Source organism: Lonchura striata, chromosome 4A, assembly GCF_050655825.1.
Source record: "Lonchura striata isolate lonStrDom1 chromosome 4A, ASM5065582v1, whole genome shotgun sequence".
In the NCBI taxonomy this organism is placed as follows: Eukaryota; Metazoa; Chordata; class Aves; order Passeriformes; family Estrildidae; genus Lonchura; species Lonchura striata.
Genome location: NC_140742.1, coordinates 19,606,498 through 19,632,652, shown reverse-complemented (window position 1 = coordinate 19,632,652; position 26,155 = coordinate 19,606,498). Strand labels below are relative to the sequence as shown.

General features: G+C 39.4%; 1 protein-coding gene across 5 annotated transcripts in view; it reads right to left on the bottom strand.

Annotated features, from left to right (window-relative positions):
- HTR2C (5-hydroxytryptamine receptor 2C) overlaps positions 1 to 26,155 on the bottom strand; it is a 248,622-nt gene that overhangs the window by 120,774 nt on the left and 101,693 nt on the right. For 2 of the 5 annotated variants that reach the window (XM_031504838.3, XM_031504839.3), the window contains exon 2: positions 11,670 to 11,761. The exons of 2 other annotated variants lie outside the window; for them this stretch is intronic. The gene's annotated coding sequence lies outside the window, so the exon portion shown is untranslated. Of the gene's footprint in view, positions 1 to 11,669; positions 11,762 to 17,060; positions 17,162 to 26,155 lie in introns of all 5 variants that reach the window. One more of the 5 variants, XM_031504840.3, reaches the window with a different exon arrangement.

The window sequence follows — 26,155 nt, the reverse complement described above, 5'->3', positions numbered from 1 at the left end:
CTGGTCTGATTACCCCTACCCCAGGGAAGGACAACACCAACACAGCACAGATTTGAGATGGATCCAGGTATCCTGGCTGTGAGTCACAGTGTCTGTAACATTTAACCAGTTTCCAGGTATTTCTCCATGACTGACTTAGAGAATCAGACAGGTTTATTTGCAAAAAAACAGCAGCTCGTGGGGGCATTCTGGAGCCAGCATCATCTGCAGGGACTCAGCATTTCTTTAAACACACAACTTCTAATAATGACATGTCTCCCTGCTGCCAGGCATTGACAGAGCCACAGCTGGGAGTATATGGTATTTGTTCACAAGCAAGGGCCATCTCCAGCTGCACAGTTCTACTGCCTGGTCTCATGACAGAAAATTCTCTCAGTTTTCCCTTTCAGCCTTTCTGCTTTACTCCTTTGGTCAATTTTCTCTTTTCCCAGCCTCAACCAGCAAGGTGAATCAGGCACACCCTACTAGATGCATCTTACAATGCCAAAAAGGCACCCCAAAATGTTTGATCTCAGTGTTTGCCTGTCTCAGGAAAACCTCAGCTATCCCAGAGCCATAAAACAGCTCTGACCCTAAAAACCACTTGGATGCTACTATAAGGCTCATGCTTACTGCCCTCTGAGGGAATCCCATTCAGCCCTCTTTGGTTTGAGGGTTGGTTCAAACTGCAGATATGCAAGAATTGCCAAGCAGTTTGGGATCAAAGAGCCCCAAAAACTGTTTATAGCATAAACAGTCACTGCAGAGAAGCTGAGCGATAGCACCCATATATTTATAGTTTAAGGAGGAAATAAATCTTTCCTGCAAAGTAGAGCCTGGAGGAATTCTGCAGAACATGTCCAGCTCCACTGATGGAGATGCGGGCACAGATGAAGAAACTGATAAAACAAATAGCTGCAAAATGGATCTGAGGGTCCCATATACCCACATATGAAATACCACCCCTGCAAATGAAGCAGTTTATTATCTCCCAGAATGCTCAAGGAGGTCAAAATGCATGGAAACGTGATTTATTTTAAATCACAACAGCCAAAAGAGTTCTCACAGAAGGGAAATTATTCATGGTTTTAAGCATATCTACTCCAGTATTTGTGCTATTTTCAGGATCCCCTGTGTGCACAGTGAAAAATTAAATCATTTCCAAAGTCACTTTGCATGGTACTATATGTAAACCGGGCCAGTTCAGATGCCTTAACAAAATCTGCTCTTTAGTGCTCTGTATTACCTTTTGTCTCTGCTATGAATTTGGTAGGCTGGCACAGGAATGTCCCCCTTGATCTCAGATTTTGTTGTATTCCTACCTCCTTATTGCTATTTGTCTTACTACTACATTTTCTTTCACCAGCATGCTGTCAACTGCACACCTATACTCAACAACTCCCAAAACAAAGGAATTTTGAGTTACAGGTGAGGATGGAAAATGTCCTTTTGCAATCAGAGTCTCTCTCTCTCTCTGAAGTTTCTGTAACAGATTTATTCCCATACCGCGTTCTTCTCCTTTGGGGTGCTTATTAGCACGTTGGAAACAAGGTAATTTTGGGCAAGACTTACATAGGGGTAAGTTAATTGATTATATGGTGGCCAGAATATGTCTTGGAAGGTAGTGGAAAGTAGCCACCACATGGAACTTTGCAACATAACACTATTTTGCAATTGATGTTGTTTTGTAAGCATGAAGGAAAATGGGATGAGGTTCCATATATTGATTTGTTTTTCTACTTGCTAGATAAGCCAGAATGGCAGGTTGAATGTGGATTGATGGTACTTAAGGCATCTACAAGTGATAAGTGTGAGATTTGTGTGAAAGAGAAATGTTGTTTAGAATGTCTTGAGAAAGAAAGAAAGTCTGAGTCGGAGGAACGACACAGATGTTGATTTACAGGTAGCCCCCACAAGACCAAGAGAACCTAACCCTATCCTGCCTGCCCCTACCCCTACTTCACCTGCTTCACCCAATCCTATTTTGTCTAGTCCTATTTCACTCACTCAAACCCTCTCTCCCTATCCTCCTCTTCCACCATCACCTGACCCCTCTTCCCCTGGAGATGATCTAAATTTAACTGTGATACATAGAAGGGGGAGGATGAAATTGGAGGAGATAGCAATAGTGGAGATGAAAGATGTCATGGAGTGACGTTATGGTGCTTGTATCCCCAATCATGTGTTCTGTTTATGTTTGATATTATGTTCTGTGCTTTTAGAACTGACTCTGAAAGGGAAGATTGTTTTGTCTTGTTATCAGCTGGTTCACGTCCTCCCATGGTCTGTTGTCTAGAAGAGGCTGGTGCTGGCTGGCTTTGATTTGCTTGCTGGCTTTTGCTCACTTGCTTTGCTTGTTTGCTTCTGCTTTTGCCTTTGCCTTTGCTTGTTAGCTAGTTTAGCTAAGCAGTCCAATTTTTTCCCTGGACTGTTTTTGTTTCCTTTCCCTTTCCTGAATATCATTCCAACCTGCTCCGGACTGCGACCTGGGAAAACACTGAGAGGCTGTGCTTTGTGATCTGCAGCAGCCATCCCCAGTGCTGGAGAGCAATCCCCAGTGCCCAGACCCGGGCGATCATTCCCAAGAGAGATTTTCTGGATTTGTCATCTCTTCAGAGTGGTGAAAGAGTTTTTTGTCATCTGGTGTTGCTAATTGTTTTTTGGTGCTGGGGAGTGTTTTGTTTGTCAAATAAACAGGTTTTTTTCCACTTCTCTCCAAAAAAATTCTTCCCAAACCAGGTGGGTGGGGAGGGGCCATGAGGGTTTGTTTTCTGGGGGCTCCTTTCAGAGGATTTCTCCCAAATTTGCCCTAAACTAGGACAGAGGTTCACCAACCCCCATCAAGCTGAGTGCCCATTACCAGGTGACTCTTGATTATCAGGTCTATAAGAATTTATGTTGTGGGGTATTGCAAGAAAGATTATAAGGTCAGATCTGCAATGCTCCCATAAAGCAAAAAGCTCACAGAAATGTTCTTCAATAGTACTTGCTAGGATGCACAGTTCCAGAAACTTATCTCTTTGGACAAAATGCAGTGCAAGTTACAAAGGGAACATTCTCCAAGCCCTTCAAAACCTTTACAAACTATTTAATGATGCAACCTTATTAGGGTAATAGAAAAGATGCTTTTCTGTCAGGAAAATATCCCAAATTCTTGTTTAAAAATGTATGTTTATAAAAATACATGTCTACTCTAAAGAAAGTATTTTAAATAAATTTTGTTTTGATGATTAGAAAAAGAGGACAAAAGTAAGGCCAGGTTTCCCTCTTACTTAAGCTTGTGACTGGTCTTTTTGGTGTCCAAGTGTGTCATCTAACACCTGCTGTTCTCCTTCACATCTACCAGTCCTTGAGTGCCAACTTTACTCTTCAGGTGAAAAATCTGGATTAAAGAATCATATTTAGCCTAGAAGGAAAATTAAAAAGGCCAGTGCCAGGACTAGAAAGGGGTAAACAGAAGTCTTTCTCTCAATAACCTTACTAGTCTTGGTTTTGTCCCCATGGCAGTGGGAGCCCTCAGTGTATCATCTTCCAGTCATGCAATTCAATGAACACTTCGTGCCCTACACAGGCCTTAGCAGCTCAGTTCACCAGATGCACAACCCTGAGGCAGTAAAATGACTCTTACTTGGACAGCTTCCCATATTAGTATGCAACTTACTAATCAAATCCCATCCATGCTATTTTGATGTCTGTGTAAAATCACATTCCATGACTTCCACAATTGGGGAATGGAAGATTCTTTAATTAGACAATATAAAAATGAAAACATCTAGCCTTGGCCATAATCAAAAATTTGACTGATTAGCCCTTGAGAGAGCTCAGCTGGTCATGCCCTGCTTGCAGCAGGCTGTACCAGCGATCTCCAGAGGTCTTGTGTAAGCTACTTCACAAGTGCTTATGGTCCAAGAGCTTGGACTTTATTGATTCTGGCTTTAAATCCAAGTATGCTCTAAACTTGCTTGGGGTGAAGTTTCCCACTCCAGGTAGCAAAGCAGAGCTTTCCTACCTATACTCTATGCAGAGAGCTTTCCTCTCCTCACTGCAAAGCCAGCTCCTGTGCCAGCCCATCCAGTCTGACAGCACTACCTGCTTCCTGCCCTAGAGCTCAGAAGCTGGAGAGGTAAGATGACCACTTATTCCAAGTTTACAAATCATCAGAGCCTTGAGTGAGAAATGTGAGAAATGCCTGGCAGCTGCAATTTCCCACCAACTCACCAGACAAAAAAAAAAAAAAAAAAAAAAAAGTAATTTGAAATTTTACTTTTTCCAAAGTTGAAAAGAGAGAAAACAAAATATCATTGACACAGAAAAACAACAAAAAATTCCTCCTCCAGAACTAAAGCCACTAGCTCATAGCCCTCTCTCTCTGTGGTAAGTGAAAACTGCTGCTACAAAGATAAAACAGGATTTATGAGGATGCCAGTGACCTGTAAATATAATGGTGGCCTGTAAATATACTGGTTTTGCCTATAAATATACTGCTGGCTGATTACCACAATCCATCCTTCAAAATACCCGTTTCTATTGCAGCCTCCCAAATACAACTGGTAAAATTTATGTATCATGTACAAAATATTAAATGTATGATCATCTCATTAGATTCTTCATTAATAATTTGCCAGACATGTGACACAAAACTAGATGATGGTCTGGTGAAGCTGACAAGTGAAGACTCTGTGTGGCAGCACCTCCCTTTCCCAGCCTTGGCTATACAGATTCCTCCTGGGAACCCTTCCCAGACGCGCTGGAGACACAGCAACCCAGCTCAGGGCTGATCATTGGCAGCTGTATGAATGCCTGAGTGTGGCCTGCAGGGAAGTGAAAATATAAAGTTACATTTAAAAAACATCAACATTACCAGAGGCTAAGGGCACATATACAATTACCACAGCTCAGGTGATGTGTAAAACTAATCATGTACCTGAAACCTTATGTATTTACATTGCAGTAATGATACCCATCTGTCCAAAATCCCCTGGAATCAATGCAAACTCTGTATGCATTCAATGCCTTATGTTTCCTGCTACAGCCACATTGTTTACTTTGATTAATGATCACTTTGTGTACTATTAGCTGAGCAAGCAAAGAGTGATGCTGAGCATCTGAAATAAGACCAGGGAGATATTAAAGCCCTACAGCACAATCAAATTGCCTCACAGCTCCCTGCCCTCTCCTTTCCAGATCCTTTTTAACCAGCTATGAACTACAGGACTCATTTCCTAAGCACTATCCAAAAGGTCCCATCTTACTACTGAAATAAAAATATTTAGGGCTCTACTGGATTGTTATGAATAGCCTTCTCCAGCTTTTCAATTTCTTTCAGGCTAGGAAGCTAGAAAGCAGTTAGCCAAAATGAACATTTAGTTTACTGAACAGAGTACTGTAGATAAATTGTCATCTATTGTTTGGAGAATCTCAAAAGAAAATGGGGGACTAAATGTTCCCATGGTACCAAGAAGAAATAGTCTAAAAAAAGGTATGCAATTCTAGTACTACCTACCTACCTATATTTAGTTTCATTCACAGGTATAATGGTTTGGCCTGATGATTCATGAAACCCTCATGGTCAGTGCCCCATAGTCCTTGCAATACATGGTGAGATTCTTATACTCTCAGTGAAAATTTTCAATGATCTTGTTGTCCCCTTTCAGTTTATTTAAATACCATATACAGTGGTTATTCCCTTCTTCTTTCCCAATACAAAGCTATCAGGAAGCATGTTTCTGTAGAAGAGTTTTCGTCATAAAGAAAAATTGTTTAAGAATATGTGTTCCCTAAATCAGCAGATCAGATGAATGCAATGAATATTTACGAAACATGCCAGAAAGATCAGCAATCAGGCTTTTCTTCTAGAGGAAAAAATAATAATGCAATGGAAAAAACAATAACCCTTTAGTCAGAGCCAGGAGTGGACTTGCAGCTGTCCTTGGTCACAGTCTAGGCTTTTTCCACCCCTGCACATACTGGATGACTTTGCCCAATGAAGCTTTCTGATGGCTTGGAATTTTAGGCAAAATCCCCAACCATTTCTTACTACAGCATTTACAGATAAAAGAGGTTAGCTGCCCTTTTGCTACCAAGGGAAGAAGAGGCCTAGTAGGGTTCAAGCTTTTTCAACATCTATCAAGAAAAGCTGCCAAAATAATGTTGCAGATCACAGCAGCTCCCTGACTCCCACTATTGGCAGCATATGAAGTGCTGAGAAAAAACCAAAACAAACAAACCAAAACAAAGCAAACAAACCAAACACGTGAACAAAACCATTTGCAGAAATTCTAGCAGTTCTCTGAAACACAGGGACTTGGCTGTGTGCGCTTCAAGATCTGATCTGGTCTCTATCATTCACCACAGGGGTTGGTTTCAGCAAGCAGATCTCCAGCAGCTCTCCCTGCTCCCCTTTTCCTGAGCATTCAGAGCTCTGAAGACACAGTGACAGAAGAGAGAGAGCCAAAAGTTGTCCAGAGACCAATGCAGAAGATTCCTGCATTGCATGCATCACTGCCTGCTGCTACAATGCAGAGACAAGGCATTCATAGCCATTTTCCAATCTCAGTCATTTGCTGCCATTGCAGGAGCCTGAAAGGTTGGGGTCACAAGCAAGTGCTTCCCAAAGCCACCTTTGAGATGAAAACACAGAGCCTGCATCTTTAATTTATAGCTACTTTGAATCAATTCTAAAAATCTCTCCATAAAAAAACCCCAACATTTTCATATTTCAGAGATAGATCTCAGCTTTTAAGGTATCAGGATGATTTGAAGGACTACCAAAATGCAGAGCCTACAGACATGTACTTTGTTCAGAACTGCTAAACCTGGCACATAGTTTGGACAAAAATAACCCTGTTTTAAAAAACTGCCAGAATATATGGATCAGAAATCTTTCTGGTTTTAGAAACCTAGCATTTTGTTAAGGTGAAGAACTCTCAATGTTCTATTTTAAGTTTCCAGAAAAGCAAGCTCTAGAATTCTTCATAAATATCATCCTTTTATTCACAAGGGAAGTATTCTCCTTTTATCCTCTTGTAATTCAGAAAGAGGAAGGCGTTTAGAACATTTCCCCGAAAATAGCATTTCCCTGGTTATCTAGATCAGAGGTCTGCCTACAAAAGTGATAATGAAATTGCAGAAATATTTCAGTAGAAGCTCAGCTCCAATAAATTACGTGACTACTTCAAATAGATGTTATGCATTAAACTAAAGTTCTCAATCTTATTTTAGCATAACAGCATATTCCTAGAATATTTTATCTCCTAGTTATATATTAAACTTCCAGTTTAAATCAAGATACAAAGGAAAATTATTGCAGGACATAGTTATTCTAGTACAAAGCAAAATGCAAAAGATAAACTTCCTAGAAAGCAAAATGCTGATAAGAAAGCTAAGAATAGGGGACATTTTGCTAATTTATTTTTAATCTGGGTATGATCTTTTTTTTGCTTTTATGTCCCTTGAGCCCCCTCACATGTAGATTGTTCTATATGCTCTTCCCATTCTGAGGCAAAAGTTTGGCCCTTGGGAAGGGGATGGGCGCTGATTTCTCCAGTTCACGTTGCAAACATGAGCAGATTTCAAGGGAAGGTGTTGCTAGTTCTCCTTCCAAAGAAGAAATTCTAGATATAAGGAGAAAATCCTCATGCACAGGATCAAACCTGAACAATTGCCTTTAAACCCCACTTTGAAAACGGTCTGAAAGGTTAGAGCGGCAGGGCAGTTCAAGCTGTGAAAATCTGTGACCAAAACATGAGTCAGGAGCGAACAGGGCAGATCCTAACAATTTCCAAATGCAAGAATGGAAAATACAAAGTCAAAAAACACTAAATGAAGTGAAAAAGAGAGTGTTTCCCAGTGAGCTTCACAAATCAGCATGCACCAGGGAGGTGATATTCCCATCCAGAGCATATGGAGGTGGCCTTGTTTTGAGAATTGTCATATTTCTTCTGGCAGTGGTCATACCACACAGGGCTCTGAGGTTTAATGCTTCCTATTTGCCATAAAGGCTTCAGCACTACCACCTACTGCCTTCCTTCCTCACAGAACAGCCCTATGAAACCTGATATCCCCTTTCCACCACCTCTTTTACACCACATATATTCATGGTCTGTGCATGCTTCTCAAAATTCATGGAAATATGCAAAAAAGTTGCATATTTCCAAAACTTTGGAAATATGCAACTTAAGGCATACATTGAGAGCTTTTAAAAATAATATAATTAAATCTAAACACCAGAGAAAATTTAAGGTCACAAAGCTTAAGTAGGAATTAGCAATGAATATTTTTTTACCAAATTTAACTTTTTTCACCCTGCTTGCAAAATATGTAGGAGTAGAATAAAAAGCATTACTTACTAATTTCTACACAAAATATTTGATACAATGGCATTTTCAAACCTTAGGTGAAAATATGCTGCATACAAGCTTTTAAGCATGCATTCCTGTCATGATTTTGTTACCAATGAAATGCAATACCAATCAGTACAACACAGGACTACTTCCCAAATATAATTAAATGATTATATGTTGAAATCATAGTCACAAAATATGACTATTGGGAATTAAGTTGATTTTACATAAATGTGCCTGCTAAAAAAATACATATCTCTAGGCAGCGAATTTTAAAAGTTTTTCCTTTAATATTCCTAAAGAAATGGCAGTACTTTAGACACGTATTGTCAATATACATATCAAAAGCCTGTGCTTGCTGAGTGCTTGAGAGTAATAGTTTTCAATACAGACAGATTATAATTACCAGACTGCTGATTTGCTTCATCTAGCAAAAGTCAGTGGGAAAAGACACAGTTCTGCTTCCAGGGTTTCCCTCTGGGGAGCATGGACAGTTCACTTTTGTTCAGCTTCTGGAGGCTCTGGCAGGGTTCCCCCACTGCCTTCAGATGGGGAAACACAGATACCCCTTTTCCATGGCTCCTGGACAGGCACAGCCAAGGAAATCCTGCTGTATGTGAACTGGAAAGCTCAGAATTTACACAGGTTATGGTGTCTGTGGGTGAGATTCAGACAATCATTGCCCTTAAAATTGACCAGGGAAGAGAGGTGGACAAGAGCTCCTCATGGCATCAGACAGCTCCTCATGGCATCATGCTCAACACATCCCACCTTCCCTCCGCTGTCATCCTCTAAGCTAACAAAGTCAGTGGATAAAACTTATTCAAGGCCTGTGAATTGGGGTTCCTTAAACAAGTTTTCTAAGCAATTCCAAATCATGGAAGTTTTTTTTTAAAAATAGGGTTCAATCTGGTTCAGACCAAATTCCAAAAAAAAAAAAAAAAAGAAAGAAATCAGACAGGGGAACAAGTGAAACCACGCCAAAACCAAAATCCAAACAAAAAACCATAACGCACAATCCTGCTATTTGGCCTACTTCATACTTATGCTTAAATTTAGTATCTAAGAAATTCATACTCGACCCACATTTAAACTATGCCAGTATTTTTAACAGCTCTTCTTTGCATAAGCAACAATGTTCAGTTGTTTGAAAGACACTTGGAGCTCAAGATGCATTTGCTGGGTTTTGTTCATAGTAAGTTTATTTAGCTTGGTGCACAGCACTGGGCCTCTCCCAATATAAGAGCATGAGAACAGCCAAGAACAATATTTCTGTTCTCTGTCAGCACCCTGTGAGCTCCCAAGCAGCAGCACATATCCCCTTGACAAGATTTGTCATTCTGAGCTGGAAATTTTGGAAATGACCCTCATCATGCTTTACGGCTACATTAAAACAAACATTCTGAAGACATAAACCCACAATTGTCCGTCTCTTCAAGTGAACACTCAAAGCAGAAGAATTGCATGGATGCTGGCTCAGAGTTCTGTTCCAGAATGCTGACCTTCACTTACAATGGCCAAACTAAAACCATGACATCATTATGTATGTGAAAATGCTCACTTATTTTCAAGGTTCTAAATAGCCCTATAACTATCATATTTTTGATAAGGTTTCAGAAAAATAATCAAAACCTTTCTCTCCTCTGGCACCACGGAATGCAGTTTCTCCTCCTAAAACATCAACATGCTTTTGCTTTTTCCTTTGTCAAAATGCTGGTCATAAAGAAACTCCTGAGCATTAGCTCAGAGAAACTCTCTAAAATTCATTTATTTTGTCACAAAAAAAAAAAAGAAAAGAAAAAAAAAAAAAAAAAAAGGAACAATTGTAAACCTCTCACCCTTTTCCAAAGCAATAACTGAATTAGAACTTCAGGCTTCAGGCCTTTGAAGTATTCTAATTTGCCCAGAGCATTTCTGATTCCCTGTGCCCCAGTGCAGTGACATGGATGGCACATGTGGATCTGATCATGGCAGGAATCCTGCTGCAGACTGCCTATCCTGAAGAATAAAACACTTCAACTTTCTCCATCCAGACCTCTAGAAACTTCTTCACTATTCTTGTTAGCTTCACCATCACACCTTGGCTGTTGTAAACACTTTAATTTGATGTGGTCTGACATTACTTTGTGCTTTGTTCTGCTCTGACTTGCTACAAAAGATTTAGAAGGGTGTCTGATAAAGCATTAATATATTTATCTGTTTTTATGCAAAGAGAAACAGCAAATTTCCTTTTTCATGCACTGGAATTAAAGTCAACGTGATCATAAGAATATGTAAGCATAGTAAAATCTCTGATGAATAATTCAGGCTCTCAGGAGTGAAACACTGAAGGAGACAGTTTCAGATGACTGCATTGACAGGCTCTGATGTCCAATATGTTCAGTGCAATAGAGAATGAGTTGCAAAGCCCATGAATGTAATTTTTCTAGTTCATTTACTTCTCAGTAATAATAAATTGCATCATGTTTTCATTTAAATTCCATATTGGAGAGACTGGAACACTCATGCTAGAAATGAAAAGTGCATCACAATGACGTCAATACCCAGATGCAGGAATGAGTCAGTCGTGTGCTTCTAACTGAGACAGCATTTAGAGGAGTTAAGAAAAAAAATCCCAATATGACCACAATATTTACAATAAGAAGTCACATGTGAGTTAATACCACATCTGAGTTTTCTCCTCTGCTGGCAAGTTCAGGTTGGTATTATATGGTTTCTCTAATGTCTTTAAGGTATGTGCAGGGTTCTGGCCAGGCTGCCCACCCATCTGTAAACTCCAGTAAATAACTCCTGAATTTGTTTACATGCAGCCTTTTATCTCCCCCAGGCTAAGATTACATAAAGTCAAAACAGCTCGCCTGGATCTCAAAGATTTGAAGTGTTGGCCCACTGACTGATTTTACAGAGACCAAGGTGAAAGCATTACAAACACAAACAGCAAAGCATTCATGTTAAGTTGTTTTTTTTTTTTGTGCCAAACAACCATTAAAAGTTTTCCTCCCTCCCACAAGATGCTCAGTAGTCAAGCTCATGGAATCAAAGCATCATTTTAAATAATTCATAATTTATATAATCACGCAGAGGTCTACTGAGCACAATTAACCTCCACTGCTGAATCTCTCAGAAAAAAAAAAAAAAAAAAAAAACAAAAAACACCAAAACTTTCACTATTGCACTTCTAATTAGTAAATAGCAGATTTCTCTAATTGCTAGAGAAACAAAGCTCACCTGTCACAGCAACAACCCTACAGGTTGGCAGCACAAGTGAAAGCAGGCAGCACAACAGCACTGAACAGACCTGAAAGAGCTGCTTTCAGAAAGTGGACACATCACACATCCATTTATCACCTGTGACAAAGCTGCTCCTCAGATGGGGACAGCTCACAAGCTGCTGAGAACTCAGACCTGTCAGCTCCCTCGTTTTCCTTCTTGGCCTTTCCCTGCAATAACAAAGCAGAACTATAAAACGAGGGGCGTTGACCAACTGCCTCCAGTGCTCCCCAGTGGTTGCTCAGGCAGAATAAACCTGTTCCCTCTGCAGATCCAGTCAGAGATTGCCACTGGGCTGCCCAGGACCCGAGGACCATCAGGCACTTTATTGGGATGGTGTTCCCAATATTCCCATTGCTATGGTTGCATCATAGCAAATAACCCTTTTTAAGGAGAAAATCAAGCTCCTTGCCCCCTTCTTAGCGCTGTGAACTTCTCCCAGTCAACCCAGACTCATTCTGGTAACTTCTGACACACAGGAGCATTTTTCTGCATGCAAACTCTGAGGCTGAGTTGGCTGGCAACATGAGAGCTGGTTTGCAAAGTTCCAGCTCTCCTTTGGCTCTAAGTCTAATGCAAGCAGAAAATGTGTCACAAATCCCAAAGCTGAAGCACAGACCAGTGGTTTAGAGAGTGGTGCAAGATGGAAGTCTGTACTGACTGGATTTTTAAAGGCTTTTTGCCAATCAATGCAATATTAAGAGGTAGACATTTGCAGCTGAAAGCCCTGGAAGGATCTAAAGGTCTGGCTTGGCAACTGTCCACATCAGTGCCCCATGAGAAATATTTTTAACTTAGCTTTTCATGCACAGAGCTGTCTTTCCAACACTGCAAAATTAAACTGCATCACAGCTGTAGGATAAAACTAATTAATGTTTTGACCATAAAGCCATAACTTTGACAAAGATATAAGATTTAAAATTACCTTTTGTATGATTTCAACAGAAGCTTATTATCAAAATGTCAGGTGCAATCAATAAAATTACTTTTTGGTATAACCCAGTATACATTATTTATTTGCACTGATGTTCCATAATTGTAACTAATATAAAACGCCTCCTCAAATTCACATTCTGACTAGTTCATCAGAGATAACAAATCTATACACAGCTTCCACCCTGTTAGGTATTTAGCATATTTTTAAAAGTAGTTCCATGATCCTTAAACAAGCCAGTGAATCACAGTCCTTCATATGGATTCTTACTTGTTTCCTGTGTTTAGATAGATAGGTAGATAGATAGATAGATAGATAGATAGATAGATAGATAGATAGATAGATAGATATTTACATACACACAGAGAATTGACCAATGCTTTCTATCTGCCCATTAAAATGTTTTCCAAATTTAAAAACTTCACACCAGGTGAAATGCTCGAATATTTGACAAGTGCCAGAAAATAAGCCAGTTTCTACTTCCTTTCAGATGGTGTAGTTTATTTTATTGGATTACAGTTATTAGGAGCTGGGGGAGGGAAGTGGGCAGCAGCAGGGGGATGAGGTTTCGTTGCTCAGCTGACAATGTAACTTACTCATTTTGGCATGTACTTCAATGCCTATTTTTACCCATGGCTCCACTCTCTCCAAGATGTGCTTGCACCCACACACCACTTGTGCACTGTACAAGTCACACTCCTTATGTAACGGTTTTGGATTGGGTGCCCAGGCTGGTGCCAGAGCATGTGGAAGGGGGAACAGGCTGGCAGAAAGGAGCCAGCTGGAGGCTGGGACATGGGGCAGGAGGAGCAGGTTGAGAGGCTCCCAGCTGGTGGGCTGCTTGTGGTTTTGGAGATCCTCAACAAAAGCAAGGATGAAAAGAATAAGCATGCCCAACACAACCTTGAGAGCACAGATCAAAACCAGCCAGTCTGGTAGGCAAGGATTTACAGCATGAAAATCTCTTTCACTTCATTTGAAATGGCCAGTGGAAATTTTCAAATTTTTTTTCTCCTTTTTTTTAATCCCTCTGTGACAACACCATACCATGGTGTAAGTAATATATTGCTATTCTTCTATACTTTGGAACCACTGACTTTTGCTCCCTACACATAAGTTTAAAATTAAAGGGAATCTCTTCTTTTCCCTATCATTTAAAAGCTATAATTACAAAGCAGATATTTCAAACTTCAGTCAGTCACATGTCTTGCTCCCTCATATTATCTAAAAAAAGATCAGTTTAGAAGAGAAATGGAAACTGAAGTCAAGCCAGTCAATGAAGGATTTTGGCAAAACTATATGCTGCTATTTGCTCATGTGAAAATCCTAACAGGAAGTTAAAACTAGCTTAACAAACCATTTTGCATTGTGAAACTATGTTCTTGAGTATATGTATATATTTCATATAACCACTTAAAATTTATTTTTCCTTTCTTGTACATTGATTAACAAACACAATTACATCTCTTTTTAGAAATTTTCATCAATTACAGTCTAGAGATATTAAACAGTTCATACAAGAATTACAAAATATTAAAATTACCTGTATTTGTCCTGATGCATTACTGATATAAGAAATGGGAAGGGGGTGGGAGGGAAACCTGTATACCAGTATAGAAAAATACAGAAATATGTTAACCACCAGACTTACATATCTTATAAAAGTACAGAGAGCAGTAGAACTGAAAAAACTCAGGACCTCAAAGGCTGTAAGCTGACTCTTAACCCTGTTCCCTTGCCCTGCTGTCTGCTCAGCAGCTCAACATCAACTTCTTTGCTCAAGTCCATTACACGACTTCTAAAGGATTTGTACAGAGACAATGAGATGTGTTGTCCACAATTACTTTGCAAATTACTGCCAAATAGATTTAGCACTGAATGCATTTCAGAGGAAGGTCAGTTAAAATAAAAATCACCTCCCTCGTGCATGCTAAAATATTATGATTAAATTATATAATAATTGAGATAACAAGTACAACAAACAAGCTTTCAAGACTCTCCAGAAGGAAACCAGGAGGCTTTGCTGTGCTGTCTAGGGAGACAAATACATAAAATAGCTAATAATAGTAAAGCAGAGTCATTGACTTATTCAAACGATATAGTGGTTTTCCTTCCTACAGAGATTAAAATTATACAACAAAAATAAGATACTGACAGACTAATTCCATCATCATCATCATTATTATTAGCCTGTACAATTTATGCAAATGTTAACAAGGGTTGTCAAGACAGTTCAATTATAAAGCATATGCAGCAGACAGATTGGTTCAGTTTACCATCTGAATTTACATTTTAGCTAAACAGAACAGTTTAAATATTAATTAAAATATACAAATGGATTTTCATAAACTGGCCTTTCCCCCCTATAGATCTACAGAGTTATTTCAGCAGATTTCTTTCTAAAAAGACATGAGATGGGTGATAGGAAAGTGAATGAGCCTGGCAAAGTAAATCTTCCTCTTCATGCTCTGCTTTTCCCTGGGCCATGGACAGACTATGAACATGGCAGGACTCTAGAAACAAACCACAGCCCAGTGGGAGCCTGTAGACTACAAAAATATATAATTTTTGTAGTTCTTTACTTAATCTCAACAACTATAAATTGAAACAATGTCTGGGTTTATGAAGCCCTGTGGTGCAGTACCAATATCCTCCAGGTCTTTTTTCTATTTCTGAAGAAATCACGATATCTTCTATAGAGTCTGGACACAATTTTCTCAATGTAAGCTCTAATTAGACACCAATATTGTTGTTTCCAGAAAAGACACCTGTTGTTGACAAAGCAACACTGTGGATCTGGAACAATTTAATATATTATTTAAATAGAATTTTAGTTCTAGATAAGTTTATATTTATCTACTTAAGTCCTTAAGATACAAACTTAAGTCCAGTACTATGGATGTAGAAAATCTGTCTGCCTCGGGCAAACAGAAATGCTGAAATGTTTTGTCATTTGTCCTAGATTGCAAGGCGTGTTCTATTCGCCATCTGTTAGAGGTGTGGCAGTTGTCTTCTGTTAAGTGGGCAGTTTTCCTTATCTCTTCCACAAACCAATCCTCTCTCACGGGAGACATCTGCTGATAATGGGCCACTGAATGTCACTGCATGACTGATAAGAACTAGAACATCCCACTGTGAGATGCTCCGCCCAGAGGGAGGAGCCATGCATTCCTACCTGGATATAATCTGAGTTTTTGGGAAAGCAGATGGAGCTTTTCCACTAGATTCCCAGAGGAACAACTGGATCTTTAGACTAGACCTTCAGAGGAAGACTACACCCTTATACCGGACCACTGCTCCAACAGAACCACATCTGCCACTCCAGGAGGACTGCAGCCACTCCAATTTGGACTGCTACCAACACACTGGCCAAAGGGGTGTCAGGTAGTGTTCGGACTCTGTCAGTGGTTTTTCTTTTGTATTATTGCATGGATTTTGGGGGTTTCTCCCCTTTCCCTAATAAATTGTATTTCTGACTTGGAGTCTCTCACTGGTTTTGCTTTCAAACCAGAACATTATTTCATTAGAACTCCCTTGGAAGAAGATTCATTTTCCCTGCATACATAAAGCATACTGTAAGACTGGAAGGTAGGCTGTGAAAAGAACAAAATATTACCTCAAAATTAAATCAATTACTTCAGCATTGTTGATTATGATGGCATGGAAAGACAACATTCATTCAGCCAGAAGAAAAGATTTATTGGAAGGGAAGTAACCAACTAACTGTGGCAACACTCAAAATGGAAACACACCAAAAAAATGCAATGTATTTTCGTGGTGCCTTAGGAAATCAAGAGATATCTGCTCGAGTTGTGCTTCGGGACCTGTGACATCTATTGGCACATTCCCCAAGGAATCCTCTGCAGCAGCACAATGTTACAGTCATGTGCAATTGCTGCACTGAAGTTTCTTTTTTCCATAATGTGACTACAGCTGTTTTCCTACCATTCATTGCAAGGCTTCATAGTGTGAATGACATCACAGTACTAAATCTTTCTTCTTACTCTAACTGCACAAAGGAATAAAATTAGGATTATGCATGGTGGCACATACACACTCTCCATCTACAGGTAATAAAAGCAACAAATCCAGTAAATTGACATCATTGTTTTGCCATGCAAAAATGAAACACATCATCACCTCCCTAAAAAACAAACCTATCAAGTCTTGAAAGTCAGTGCTGTATTTATATAAAAAGTGATCTAAGTATTAATCTTCACAGACAGCATGAATTTGAGATAAAGGATTATGAATTTCAATGGTTATGCTACTGATGCTTAGTAGTAGTTTAAAAGTATTCTGTATGTTTGCTGAATGCTTTTACATCATTACAAAACAAGTGTTGTATTACAGCTTATTACTGTATCCTGAGCTTAAACTGTACTTTTCACACAGTTGCCCCACTCCAAATATTCGTTTAGCTGGCTTTTTAGCAACAACCAGAGTGAGGGAAAAAAGTACAAATTAACAAGAAATGTCCTACTGTGCATTTCAGACAGATGAAGGGAAAAGTGATCTTAAATAAGATTTCTGACCTGTTGGAAAACAAAGATTATTCATACATTGATGTCCAGTGTGGGGCTGGGACCATATCATGGGCATGGAGATCCAGGCAAGCAGTGAGAATTGAATGGAACTGAAAATAGCAGCAGAGAAATCAAAATCAATGGTTAGTGGGGGGGGGGGGGGGGGGGGGGAAATACCAAACAAGAAAACAATCCACAGAGAGCACACAGGATAAGAGGAAAGACTTTGAAAACATAATTTAGGAGGGCACAAGAAGCACAGAGAAACCCTTTTTAGGGTAAGGAAGGCCATGCACAAGACTCCCCTGACAGTGAACTTTGGTCATGGAGATACCTACAGTGATTTTATAGTATATAATTCAGATGGGAAAGATAAACACAGTTGGAAAAAAGCCAAAAGAAATCACCAAACTCAAGGTGTTGATCTGGAAAAAGCACAAAAAGCATATATTAAATGTTCTGCTCTCACCACTGAGCCAGGACAGTTCAGTTTGGTGACTACAAAAGCACAGACATTGTAAAAGCATAAGAGAGATTCTGAACTTGAGCTTTGCTTTCCTCCAGAATGCAAAGTTTTCCTAGGACAACAGATGCTTGCTAAGATTATTGTTTTTGTAGCTGCACTAATTTTCTCTCAGATTTGCATTCACATTATTTATTATTTGTGGAAGAAAGAAGAATGACATCTTTAAGAAGAGAAAAACAAAACAAATTCCAGGAATTTATTATCATGGTCTATTAACATAGACATATCTCAAGAGCAAAGCAAGAAGAAGGCCTAAGGGAGGCACTTCACCATCTGAATTTTCAGGTTCGGTTTCCATTTGCAGGAGCTTGTTTGGAAAAGCTTTTATGGAAAGTATTAGACAGAGAAAGGACGATTTGCTCATTAGTAATTCCTGCTGAAGCTGCATAAACCATAGATTTATAATGGCAATGTTTTCTGCTTCCACCAATATGACAAATATATAGCTTGTAATTACAAAAATGAGATATAACTAATGACACAGTTGAGTTTTAGATAATGAGATGGTATCTTAGAAAGCATAATTACAGGATCAAGGGTGAATTTGAGGCCATTTCAGTGCCACTGCTTTTTTAATGGCATCATTTTCCCATTCATTGATATAATAAAAAACATTTTAGTTAAGACCTGGTAAAAATTCAAGTTGAGCTTTTTATGAAAAAAATTTCTGAAAATCCTTCTCCATAGTTCTGAACAAGGGTGCAGTGCCAGTAAAAGAAGTGGAATGCAGCAGAAAGTGCAGTGCCTGCCAAGGTGGAGAAATTACATTGCAAATCCAAGGGAAAACAAGGATGAGACCTGCAACAGAGCTACCAAAATCTACCAAATCATTTACCAAAATCATTTTTCAGCTCCACTGAGGTGCACTGGCACAGGAGCCCAAATATTTTCAGCTGAGGTCAGGGCTGAAATCATGCCATATTCAACAGTTAAAATAACCTAAGTGGTGCAAATCCAAAATGCCCCTTAATGAGTTGCTAAAAAAAGGGCAGTGAAGTCCAACCCTTTTTGAAAACTTATGGCAAGTCTGAATGATGACTGCATCGTACAGTAAAGAGAAACAAGTGCAAAACAGAAACTGAGATTACACAGCATCTTCCTGGCTGCCTTTATAAACTCACAACTCTCAATGACGTTTTGGTTTGGGAGAAGTCCATCAGGACCACTTTGTACTCTGCATTGCACCATTACTACAAAGGCAGGTCTACTATTTTTAATAAGTAGAATTTATTTTTCCTCTTGGCTAATGGAATGACTGCATATGGCAATTTATCTTCATCTGTAGAAACACCTCCTGACACTGCTTCATGACATGTCCTTTAAATGATGGTTCTTTCCACTCTTCCATTATCTCTCTCAGTGCACATCAGTGCTGCTCCACAGGGCTCTCACCCTGCCATTCTTACTCAGGCAGGACTCCAGTATGACTCTAGGATTCCCATATGAGCACACTCACTGCACACAGGAGACATTTTATTCCTTTATTATTGAAAAACTAAGAGGGAAACAGTCTTTCCTTTCCCACTTTAGTGTACTGCATTCAAAAGCCACAAATATAATTAAGTGTTGGCTTCAAAGGCCTTCCTCTTAGTTCCAGTCTCTTTCCCACTGTTCCTCTGGTATGGTGGAGGATTATTTTATTGATTTTGTATATCAGGAATGTTTTTTACTACAAGGAACTGGACTAAATCATTACCTAAGTGAACCACAGACCCTGCTAAACCTAAACTGTCCAGGGTAAGGGTCCTTTCTCTGTGCCTGATGGCAAAGTACTAAGCAAGGGTGTCCTGTTGGGTGGGAAATGGGTCTGAAAGCAAACCTGGGCTTCAGACAGAAGGAACCATTTTACCACAAGGCAGAACAAGCCAGCACAGCTGTAAAGGGCAGCCAGTGGTTTTCAGGTGTGTGAATACCAGTATATGAAGCTACTCATGATACCAAATTAGCTACTCCCTCTTGGAGCACCCAGGCTGGTTTACTGTCAGTTTATTCCTTTTTGTCATTTTGCATTCTGCTTTCTCTCTCTCCTTCTTACACAGACCCACTTTAACTCATAAGCTGGCTAAACACAAGTAGGACAAGTTTTAGGAACTACAGCTTTAATGCTTGTGCCAAACTCTCCTCCCCAAGTTCCTCTTTATTATTTGCACAAATAGTTTCCAAATAGTCAAACGGTTTTGGTTCTATAAACATTAAATGAAAGTTTAATTAACTGATGAGAAGGAACAGGAGTGGAAGAATTATGAAATGGAAATACTTTCTGTGAAGACAGCTTCTGTTTGAAGAGTCTTATAAAAATAGTCACTTCCTAGGATCAAGATTTCTGCAGAACAGCTCCTTTGTGACCCACTGAGAAAGCACAAAGCTAGAAAATACATTATAGTCATCTTGCATGTGGTTCAATTCCCTGAATTTTCAAGCATAAATGACAACCTCACTAAAAAAAAACTCTATAACTACTTTGGACAGACTATTTTCTATATTACTGGCATTTGCATAAATTTTTGGAAGACCACAGAATGTATGCTGGAGGGAAACACAGGAATAAGCTGTCTGCATTTTCCCTGCAGTTTGTCAGTTTTATCACTTTGACCATACCATATTCTAAGCCAGTATCAGCATCCTCAGCAACTTCTGCAGTACATCTGATTTTTTGCAGGTCTTTTGAACTCATGGAAAAATATCCACTGGTAACTGTATAGTCCCAACTATCACTCACTACCACTTCTAGAGATGTACTTTTAGACATCAATAACAGTGATGTACCTATTAAATAGATTAATGGCTGGATATGCTGATTAACATCCCAGTCTGAGTCCCTACACAAAAATAAGTAGTCCAGAGGAGCTGGAACATCTACAAAACCAGAGCCAACACTGCTTTCCCTATTCACATTTAACACATTCAACCCATTTTAGGTGTTCTCTTACACCATCTATTCATTTATTAGTCTAACAGTCCATCTTTCACTGCACAATATTTTTGCCCACATTTAGCCAATATAGCTGTTATTATCACTTTGTCTACTTGCCCTCCCTGATGCTGAACATATTCTTTAACTCTTGCTTTCCATTAAATGTTGAGAGAACCCTCTCACAGACCAGAGGCACTTAATTCCAGTGTTCAGGCTTTCCTCTGGCCTCACCATCCACTCAGTTGATGTGCAATTTAATTTCTTGTTTCAGTCTTTATTTCCTAAGAATCTCAAGCACCTTCCAACCAGTTCCCTATTTTATAAAGATTATTATTTTGCCTATTCTAGGAGTAGATCCCATATGGTAACCTTGGGTATTCATGATATACATATGTATATAATAAACATATTTATATATAAAAAAATATTATATGTACACATTTACTAATATACACATGTAAAACATATGTATATAATTTCAAAAATGTGCCTAGAGTCCTCCAACAATTGTCCCCAGAAATTCTGAAGTACTAACATCAGAACAGGTCTCTGAGATATCAGTCTCAGAAACATGTGACAACACACAACTTGAAGAATCACTCATGGAGAAAATGATTAATTTTGTCTGAAAGTATGGACTTTGCCCCCTTCATCAAGAAAAAAAAAAATATACTGCAAAACAATGAGTACTCACATCAGTCAGGAAAATCAGTTTCCCTACAAAGACCTGCATGTTTAAATAACAGAAACTTTTTAATGTCAGACATGTGCAAACAAGAACTGAAAGAATACTGAAAGCTGCTGAAGAATTCTCCATAGTTGAATGACACCAGCCACAAGTGTTAGAGGAGAAGAGGATGAATAAGAAGGGGCACTTCTGTATTTTAAAGTGAAGTCAGCTGGCACACAGCACATCACAAGATGCGTTTGGAAATCTGAAAGCCCAACCCTGGAAATTGCAAAGAGCACTGCAGAGCAGACATGTTGTGAATCAGGGGAAAGATAAACAGCTGCTTGTGTGCATTTGTGGAACTCCACAGTGAGGGACACCTGTTCTAGGGGGCCCAGAAAGAAGAGATGTCACAGTGTTGCTGTTGAGTAAGAGACAACACAGACTCACCAGAAGGCTGGCTTGCACAGCATCTCTTTTTACTTTGCAAATCTCTCTTTTATACACAGTTCTGATACAGGCAGACCAGATTGGTCAATTAATCAATACATTTCACCCGATTGGCTAATTAACAAAAACACCTTTTTAATAAACAGTTTTTGAGGAAAACAGGAAAACAGAGAGTAGGAAAACACCACCTGCAAGGTTGTTTATAATAACAAGCTATCATTGTTTCTCTGCAACTCCCTAAAGTCTCACAAGTTGATCCTGGGAAAACTTATCTAGTTTTCTCACTCTCTGGCCAGCCTGCCACATCCATATCACAGCACAGTCAGAGCACAAGGGAAAGTCAGATACCATAGCACAAGAAGTCCTCTGAGACTTGCAACCTACAGCAGCTGAGCTCACAAGGTCCATTTCTGAAGGGGTTACCAAAGGTCTTCATCAAGTCTCACCTTTGATTGGATTTGAGGAAAAACAGTTCCCAAGTTTGGGAAGTAGACAGGATGGGAGCACAGATCCAGACATAGCTGTTTGATGTAGCCACACAGGGAAGGGGCACAACTGGGCTTCTTTCATGAGTAATCTCCCAGTCCTGCCACAAAGGAATAGGACAATGGAGATTCTTAAGATATTTTGCCAGCTGGAGATGGCGAGCACATCACACAACCTGGTGGCAGCTGTGTTCCACAACCTGATAACCAGCTCTTGCTCTGACTTCTAAGGATGAAGCCCACAGTAACAAGGAAGATCATCTTTAAAAATAGGAGTGGAAGCCTCCAGCACAACTAACATGGGATCATTTCTTTAAATGTATTGCATTTCTTACAGTGTAAACATGCCAGAGGCATAACAAACTTCTCCCCAGCTGGAGTCAGATGAGCCCCAGGGATGTCTCTGCCAGGAACAGAAATCCAGCAGTGTAGAGGTGCTGGGCAAATTCCAGTAGTGTGCAAGTACCAGAGTGGCAGAGGATAGTGAAAAAGCAAGAGCATATAAATAAGGTAGATAAGTTAATCAAGTGCTTAGATCCAAGAATCAAGCCCAAATTTCCTCCAGTTTGATGAAAGATTATTATAAAAGGACTCCCTTCCCAATTTCCAGTAAATACACTTTATTAATAACAGTATTCTGAGAGCCACCCACAACACAGGGAGCTGAGCTGTGGGGAATGGAGACCTGGAGGAGGCTTCATTGCTTGTAATACCCTGCTCCCAGGCCTTGATTTTCTCCTCATTAAACCCAGCTAGGGCAAAACTCAGTTCTGTTACTGTCAAGAGGAATTAAGGGCAACTGAAAAACATAAAGGATTAGGGATGGGGGGGGGGGGGGGGGTGGGTGTAGAAATGCATTTGCAAGAAAAATATAGTCCTGGTGTCTACTATAATAAACTGAGTAAAAATACATGGATCATCAGCATATGCTGCTCTCTATCTCTGTATCTTTCTTCACACACTCACATTGTAAATTTTTCTTTCCAGGCAGGTATGTGACAATTCGGAAGAGAGCTCAGCCCAAAAGAGGACCCAGCCCATTCATAAACACTCAGAACAACAGCTGGGGCCCTAGTGCATGCTTATCTGGAAGGGTGAGAACCATTAATGGGAGCAAAAGCACAGGCAAAACCAACCTTTCCAGTGTCATTATCAGCCACTAAACTGCTGCCCCAGCACAGGCACCAGCTGCAGCAGGTGGTTGCCATCACTTGGGTTTGATTTGAAAACTCACACCCTGTCAGAAATTCTCCAGAGAGCTGACTTCAATGGCTGGAATTAAAGCAACAAAACAGCCCAACCACCTACGAAACCCAAACACTGACACCAATCCTACTGGCCCCAGAGGACTCCTCACCCATTTCTCTCATCTCAGCACAGTTTATCCCTGACCAGAAAACTGGGAATAAACATACCCGCACACCATTATGCAGGAAAGAGAGGAGTTGAGGAAAATTCAGTGTGCTCCAATGCATTCCAAACTGCAGGCACTGCAGATGGCTGCCATACAAAGAAGAGATGAAACTCTTCCCCCTCTTCCTCCCATTCACTGACTCCTGTTCCAGCCCTTGGCTCAACCCAGCTTTGCCAACATTGCTCTCACCGGAGCCACACTGCAAATCAGGTATGGTCCACCCTGGAAATAACTTATATTTCCTAACCCCAGCTAAACTTTAACCCCTCAGCAGCACTAACAGGATAAACACATCCCTCATTTGAGGAATCAACACACTATGGCTCTTGGGGGGAGCTTATCCAAGGATTTATGTGAGGAAGATCATTGGTTATTTTTATTCAAATACTTCCTTTTCTTTTTCCCCAATATTAATACAGTTATTATTTTATTTGTTTTTCATGTTAGACTTAAAACAAAATACAGGTTTGGAAACCCAATGAGACCATGCTGAAGAATCCATTTTCAGCTGTGCTGCACTGCTAGAATTGCCGAGGTCCCTTCTTCTGTCACATACTGAGACTATTAATTCTCCACTCAATCATTCAATTTCCACTTTGATTTTATTATACTCAGATATGATGCAACTGGTATTTAACAATGCATTACCATTTCCAAGGGCAAATATTTTTCTGTAATCCCAGCTATGTCATTATTCTCTTTCTATTACACATATTTTAAATGTCAAAATCCATCTCCTAGAACTAATCAAATATAAAACAAACCTAGCAGGAAAAAGTGAGATTGAAACGGGTATTCCAGATGAATTAAAACCTAACCTTATTTAAAAAGAGACCTTTCCTATTATTTAATTCATTTTTTCAGGTTTTGAAAAGATGTTCCACAGACAACATTTGGAAGACCAGGTTTATGACTGTCAGAGCTCTGTTGGAATTACCCACAATTTGGGGCAGTACATGCCACCTCAACAGTGAAGAAAAATTAACCTGTGTGTTATAAAAGAGAAACACACTGTCACCATCTCTGATATTAGCTTTTCACTCCAAACAGGCACCAGGAAAAGTAAAAGTACAAAGGAAATGTTAATGCAATGAATAACTATTTTATGCAAATGGAAGTGTCAATATCAGATCTTTAAGCAGGAGAGTTACATTTCCATAAATTCCTATCCCTATGCAGTTTGCAAGAAGTACTTCTCTCTCATCAGTGTTTTACCACTGGGATAGTTGTAGGCTGTAACTAGGGTTGTATTAATCTTGCATAAGGCACAAATAACTGAGTATCTTTAAATGCAGCTGTTGAATTTTATTTGGTGCTGCAATAAACAATTAATTTTACATCTGTAGAACAAAAATGTTTTTGGGGTTTGGTTTTGGTTTGATTTCCTAACAAGAAGTCCTAAAGTAAAGCTTCTCTTCATGCTGATATCATTACCTTTCAAGCAGTGATTTTGCTTTATCAGTTTGGAAGTTTTAAAACTGTAAACAAGTTAAGTACATAACTTATTTTTCAGGACTTTCAATCATTTCAGAAAACATTTCCCGCTGGGGCACAGCTCAGTTTCTGAAAAGGTGGAGCAATACCATGGTTCCTTTCCTGGCTTGGCACAGACTGGATTGGATTTTCTGGATTTTCTGGACTGGATAAAATGAGCAAATTCCTCTGGGATTCCAAAGTTTCCATGCAATTCAGCACAGTGAAGTGTTCATCTCTTTTTAGGATCTAGCTCCTTCAGTAAGTGGAAACACATCAAGTCTTAAGATGTCTGGAGTCTACTTCTAGGCTACAGCTGCAATCTTCCACTCGTAACTTGATCTGGTCATTTACATTTCCAGTGAGACCCTGTGCATTGGTCTCCAAATGCTGAATAACAGCAGAGAGTGTTTCTGCCCAATTTACCTCTTCCTTGATCCAGATAATAAATTTGCTATGTACTTGTCAGGTTCTTCATACTTGAAATCCATTTTGAACATTCATTGACAAAAAAAGTAGATTAATTTTTGTAGGACATCACTGATAAGACTACAGCTGTCTTGTTGGCAGAATAGCATTTAGTTCTGTATTCACTACCAAGTTTAATACTGACTTGCTTTTCTAGAGCAGCAGTGGTGTCATATTTGGGTGCTCTCAGAAGGGCAAGAAAATGATACCCTCTGTAGTGTTAATTAAACTTACATCAGCTCTGTAAATATCTGTTCCTCATCTTAACATGCAGACGGATATGAGTTAAAAGAGCTGACAGTGACTTCAAGCGGCTGTTTCCCTTTCCCCTGTTCTGAGGCAGGATATAAAGCATATATCATCTGCCTTTACTATAAATCATCCAACTAGGCTTTAACCTACATTGAATTAATCAGTGAAGTACATTTCATGACTTCCACAAGCAACCAGATAAAATGTTTCACAGTCTTTGTAGTTTGAGAATATTTCCTAAGTCAAAATTCATTATTTACTTCTCTTATTTTCTGCAACAGCCAGATAGTAATTCATCAAAATTTTCTTCACAACAAACGTTTATATAGTGCAAAGTCACAGGAGCTCTTTTTAGTCTAAAAAACCCACAGTTCACTCAGCCTGTTCTCAGCAGTTACATATTCTCTCTCTTTCCTTCCACCCTTTGAACATTTCCATTTGTCTGCAGATTC